This window comes from Lolium rigidum, chromosome 4, assembly GCF_022539505.1.
Source record: "Lolium rigidum isolate FL_2022 chromosome 4, APGP_CSIRO_Lrig_0.1, whole genome shotgun sequence".
Lineage (NCBI taxonomy): Eukaryota > Viridiplantae > Streptophyta > Magnoliopsida > Poales > Poaceae > Lolium > Lolium rigidum.
Window position 1 is genome coordinate 19,688,219 of NC_061511.1, and position 6,506 is coordinate 19,694,724.

Here is a 6,506-nt window from a genome sequence, read left to right on the forward strand (position 1 = left end):
CGCCAGACCCCCACTCAACCTCGCCTCCCGCCGCCCGCCGCCCGCCAGATTCCCTCCTCCACGCCGCCTACCCTGCTCGCCTTCCGGCAACGGATCCGGTGGGGACTCGCCGGACGATGCACCGGCCATGGCTCTCCTGGCCGGCCGCCTCCATGGTTGCCGAACGCCATGGAGGGCTTCACTTCTACCGCCACAAGATCTACGCCCTCACTCACATGCCTCACCTCCGGTCACTACCTCTCCTCCTCCTCCTCCTCCTCCTCCTCCTCCTCCTCCTCCTCCTCCTAAAAAGCACGCATCTTCCTTCCATTGCTCACGCCCGTTCCTTGTACTCCCATTCCCACCAGATCTCGTACAAGGGGACGATGGGCAACACCACATGGACATGCCCGCGACACCAGACTCTCCGCAGCGCCGGTGAGAAAACCTCTACGCTCTCACCCACACCCACCCCTAGAACGATTCGATTCGAATCAAATCCAATCCAATCACTCTTTGCTGCATCGAGTGTTCAAACAAGGAACACTGCTGCTTCTTATTTTTTTTATTTATTTATATAAATAGTACTAATTCTGCTCCCATGTGTCTAACTGGGTTGTTTCTCTTTCTATGCACAAGCAGAGTGTCCGCTTTCATTGACATCCAAGTCTCTTACCTGCTGCTGCATCAGCCTACCCTAACGCAAGGGAGGAATAGTAACTGAATACTTACCAGCAACAGCAGCTAACATCATCATCAACAAGTGCAGCCTGGAGGAGGCGCCGCCCCCTGTGCCTGTGGATCTGCAATCCAGGTACTAGTATTGAGTGCAATGGTTACTGCATTGTACCTGCGCCAAAGCAAAAAAAAAAAAAAAGGATGCTTTTTTGTGATCTGCAAATAGCTTTACATTGCTTGCCGGTCGCTTTATTTACATCTCTACATTGCTATCATGTAGAGATTTTTTACACACAGGTTTCTCAACTCAATTATCTCACTGATTGATGTGCAATAATACATGTAGCACTGCATCGAGGATGTGAACTACAGCATGCGGGTGACCGATGAGGAGTGCTGCCCTGCAATTGCAGTGTACATCTGCCACCGTCAAAAGGGATAACCCGATTCTGTTGGAAGGCCCAGCATCGCTGCTTTCACAGTATGTCTTCTCTATGATCCTTGGGACCTTGATAACCAGTATGCTTACTCTGTTTTTATGGTGCCATCATAAAATATCTTACATAGCAGCAAACCTCTGCATTTGCATGTGACAATACTCAGCTTTGAGTTTACATTGAATACATATGAGTTGATTTTGCATGTGAGACACTAATTATATGTTCCAGGTAATAAAACTGAGGGGCTGTGACATGAATTATTTCCAAAAACAAATTAAAACCTGTTTGATCTGACAATGTATTTGAAATGTATAATCATCTATATTGTGCTACAGATTATCAAAACCAAAATATATGACATGCTAACTAGGATAAATAAAATGATGACGTATTGTTGCACAATCCTTTCTGCTCTATTTTTTTCCAGTTAAGAAATAAACTCCATGCATGGCGTGTTACTAATTATATTTACTAATATCAGAGTTGGTGAATTCAGAGGCGTAGCTGTATGCCACCGGTCACACGGCCTTGGAGACATGCGAGAAGTTGGTGGGCCTGCACGCTGGTTGTGTGCCGTAGTCGGTGCCGCAACACTTTGCTCTCGCTGACTGGCCTCGTCTTCAAGGAAGGTATCACTTCTGTCACCACCCTGTATGTTGTCATGAATGGGCTGAAGAATGCGTTGGGATTGTAGTTTAATTAAATCGAACCACTTTGGTGGTGCATAAGTACTAAAAGCTTTGTTGTGACCACATATTCGAAATGTTTAGTACCGAGTCTGCATAATTAACGCTGGAGCTTTGCTTGTTTCAACATGCCCTTTTTCAGTTGAACATACTACAGTTCAGGTTGTGGTATTTTCTAAGAGCTAAAATGTCTTTGAAATGCAAGCACTGTGAAACGACTTGCCTTTTTCTTGTAGAGGAGATGCTAGGGCTAAAGCACTTCCGTGCTTTAGTTTTTCTTTACTGATATTCCTTCCTTCTGGACTATAGATATGAGTTGCTTTTGAGCATTCTACATCACACCAGGTTGCATGTGAAACACTAATTGAATGTATTAGAAGAAACTTTAGGGGCTGTCACATGATTTTTTTTTGGTGTGGTACACATCAGTCCATGAGTCGTATAGAACATGCTGCCATATTTATTGTGCTTGCATATTATATAGATGCTAGGTACTGTTAACATGCTATAACTTGTATAAACTAAACAAATGGATCTATACATGTTGTAATGTTCCTTATATAATCAGTGCACCCAAGATATGGATGCTTGGTATTGCTCATTCCAGGTTTACCATTTCATTGCCTATGTTTAATCTTTCTTTACTTTCTAATGGGTTCTGCAGACAGACTGGGATGAATCTTGGCTAGTGGCAGTAGTGGCCTTCTTTTCCTCTGCATTGTTTACTCTCCTGTGCGTGCAATGTGATACCATGGCTTTTGAGCCCAAGATCTGGCACTGGTCTTTGAGAGAATGTAAGTACTCATTAATATGAAGTGCTGGCTGTTGGGTGCCCTTGGTAGTTATTATCTTCTGAAACCTGGTACAGTTGTCTCAGTACTTGATGCATGCCAGGTTTCTTCTTATGGCTAATTTGGCTTTACCAGACATGATTCAGCTCATAATATAATCCACAGTTTTACTAAATCCGGCTAATTTTGCCCGGAAGTTAATCCTGCTATTTGGTATGGGCCCAAATAGCCACTTTGAACGGTTACACCTGGGATTAACTACACAAATGTTCCTTTTTTACGATATATGGTATGCTTTATGACTGGGTGTGTATGAGGAGCTTTGATGTTTGCTCCCCTGTTTTTGCATTCTTCTTTGCATGATTAGTAAGCTAGCCTGCAAGGTCCTCTATGCTTAGATGTTTCATAAGAATTATCCTCTGAAGCTCTGTAATGAAATATTCTGGAGATGTATTGCCAACAGTTAGCGTATGTAATGAATACATTTATGATCTGCTCAGCCCTTTGTATTTTCAAACAGAACATTACTAGAGAATTTTATGTTCGAATGTGTGAGCTTTATGTTTGCTCTCTTATCAGTAAATTGTTCTTATTTTAATGTTATTGTGTCATTAAAATGTCTACTGACTCATGTTCAGTAGAGAGTCGAAGACAATGATGGTACAGAAGGACAACACAGTTTTTGACATAAAAACTCTTGTCCCGGGTCTTATATTTATTCTTTTCTTTGGCACATGGAAGATACGTCCTGTGAGTAAATTATGGCATGGAACATTGACTTGATTGTCCCACTGAAAGCATGAATGCTTTATATTAAAGCAAAGGCAGTAAGCTTGATTGAAATGTTGTCTTGGTGGCTATAGTCAGAGCTTATACTAATGACTACTATCTACGTTTCTTGTTATGAATGCACTTGTAATTTACAATGGCTACTACATCTCATTTCCTGTACTAACATTTGATTTTCCTTGATTGCTGCAAGCCTGGGAGCATACGAGGAGGTTGCCTGATGCATGAGTCAGGTTTGGAAGCCCACTAGTCGTTCCTGAAACGGAAAATTGAATGTTGGGTTGTATTGGACTGTATGCGAACTGCTTCTAGGACTGTTATTTTGGACTGTTGATCTATTGTGATCTCTGGAGTGTTACATATGTTTTGATTGTCAAATACTGGTGCTGTGTGTACTTGAATCCTTATACTCATGCTGCTGTGTTCAAATACCCTTCCTTTCTCATACAAATATACGTGGGATTATCTATATCATGTTTTAATACTGTACTATGGATTCAGCTCCTATTTGTATCATGCTTTGAGCTCACTTCTTGTGCTACTGATTTAATTCGCAATGCTGCTGCATTTTATTTCTGTTACTGATATATGATGTTTCTTACTTGCAAGGTTTAGAAGCCTGTGAGCGAAGGATACTGATGTCTCCATTGAGAGCTTTCCATGCTCTCATACATGAATTTGGACCTTCACTTCCAATGTTGCTGCCGTGTGACGTTTAGAAAGGAAGGATCTGGGTTGATCCTTTCACTTTGTGTATGCATGTAATCTGCTCTGAACAGCCTCGCCGACTGGTCTATGCGCCCATTTCTGCTTTAGAGTTGCTTTAGAGGGCCTGGAGTTGTAATATTATTTCTGTTTGGTTGAACTCTTGATGGAGGGGTAGGCTTGTCTGTATGAAGTCGCGTTAGTGCCGTATGCACCTTTTTTTTTGTGAATCTGGTTCTGTCTGATCTATATGTCCAAAAAAGAATCAAGGTCATTCTGAAATTTCCCAAGACAATTACTCGTTGACCTCATTTATTAATTATCTTAACTAAAACTGTTTTTGTAAAGAATATAATCTGATACCTTGCTGGTTATTCTTTGGGCTCCTGTAAACTGCACAACGAGAATATATCAAATGAAATGCATTTCGATATCAGTAGGTGAGCTCCAGCAGGGTCACACATCAGGATACGCATGAGCTAGCATTTGCTTTTCCCGCCCGTACTTGTACCATTCCCGCTCGATAAAGTCAAGCTTGAGTGCTGGCTTTCCCACCGCTATTCTCTGCCATAAACACAATTACACAACGGCACTTCGTGATATAGCCGAGAATTCTCTTTTCTTGCCATAACTATTCTTACCGGTGATTTTTTTTTTCAATTTTAACTCATATTGCAACTGATGACTAGCATGAATCATGAAACGATTGAACGGTCCGAACATTTTTTTCTTAGTTGCATATTCATATGCAAGAAAAAAAGAATCTCAGTTGCAACTTATTTTGCATCTCATGCTAGAACTCATCACGATGCATCGTGTAGTCTTGGAGTTGACTGAGAATTACATGAATTCAAAATCGGCTGATAATTATCTTTCATATTCAAAGAAAAATGTGCAAAAAATCATAGTCCGGTTCTCTAATGAAATCATTTTCGGCAATGAATTCTCTAGTGCAAGAAAACAATGGTGCCTATGTTTTCGCCAGAAATAGACAAGTGATGTTAGTGACCGCAAAGAATTATTATCTTGTCATAGTTTTATAGTGATATATTTTTAGTTAAGCCCATCGACTATGAAAGATGGTCGAAAATTAGTATTTTCCATTCAATATAGGAATTTTTATAGCACCGAACGGTCAGAAGCACCCAAACAAAAGGTTCTAGTTGTATTCATGTTGCAGTTGGCGCGGTAAACAAAATGTGTTCTTTCAAGACTTTGACCGAACCATTTGTTCGATTTACACACGCATCCAGTCACATTTTTGCCAAACCAAACCAAATTGACAAAAAATCACTAGAGAAGAGATAAAATTATTAAAAAACACATGGCATAAAACTGACTGCTGCACTGTATTAACGTAGACATGGCAGCTAATTCATTATCTTCTCAATCAACACAACAGATAAAACGGATCACAGAGCGCATGCAGAACAGAAGGTGAGACTACTCACCGGCTGCCCCTCTGCCTTGTTAGTTTCCAAGAATCCCGGAGGCCCGGATCCCTTGGTGTGCCAGGTGGGCGCGAGGGGGCGTCCACGCGCAGATACTAGAATGAAGGCTACCTTGATGACGAAGACGGCGGTGGCGACCTGCTTGATCTCCGAGAAGCGACGTTTCCGCTCATCGGATGCTGGGTAAAGAATGGATTTTGATTAGATTGGGGAATGGGGTGGAGGAAGAGGATTGAGACTGGTGTCAGCAAGTGAGTGGGCGGGGAGAAGTTCGAGCGGCGGCGAGTTAGCGGCGGTGTGAGGAACGACGGAGGTAGAGGGAAATCTGAGAGAGAGAGAGATGGAGATGGGCGGGCTTTTCTCTGGAACGCATCATCCTTGTCTTCTTTTCTTTTTGTCGAGAAGATCTGCTACCTAGATAGTAGTACTCCTAATTAACTACTCACAGAAATTACTCCTAATTAACTGCACACGGTAATTACTTAAGGAGTACTAATTTCCCGTTTTCCTCCCGGGAATCACTCCTCCTAACTTACGGAAATTGCTCTGAATTGTATATGAAACTAATTATTCCCCAGACTTGCTGGACCCTTAGATCCCTTTATGGTAAACACTATACATCGTAGTACGATGGGAAAGAAATTATCGGACCGAAGCGATTCCGTTGATATCCTTTCCATCGTACGGTTCCAGATGCGACTTTTTTCATAAAGTTTGGCCCGTTAAACCCGCACCATCCCCACCTACAATTACGCCTGGTAAATCTGCACCTCCCAGCCGTGAACGCGATTGTTCTCTCCGCCGCGCCGCACCGTCTCTTCGGACGCCGACACTCACGCTTCCATCTATATCTGTATTTCAGGGAGCCCTGACTGCCGACGGCCAGCGCAAGAGGTAGGTGGTGGCGGCTTAGCCGCGTCGACCAGTCTACACTCCGGCAGAAGCAAGAGGCTAGAAGGTGCTTCCACAGCGACCGTGCTTCCCCGG

At 42.7% G+C, this 6,506-nt stretch overlaps 1 long non-coding RNA gene across 4 annotated transcripts; it reads left to right on the forward strand.

The window, feature by feature from the left end:
• Nucleotides 1-336: 336 nt before the first annotated feature.
• On the forward strand, nucleotides 337-4,350 carry LOC124708699. 4 transcript variants are annotated; one of them, XR_007005274.1, is made up of 7 exons: nucleotides 337-417; nucleotides 622-793; nucleotides 1,004-1,138; nucleotides 1,594-1,726; nucleotides 2,448-2,577; nucleotides 3,557-3,596; nucleotides 3,973-4,350. It is a non-coding gene; the product is annotated as an uncharacterized LOC124708699 (long non-coding RNA). The 4 variants fall into 4 exon arrangements; XR_007005272.1 differs by having other exon boundaries at nucleotides 2,448-3,596; XR_007005273.1 differs by lacking the exon at nucleotides 3,973-4,350 and having other exon boundaries at nucleotides 3,557-3,758.
• The last annotated feature ends 2,156 nt before the right edge of the window (nucleotides 4,351-6,506 follow it).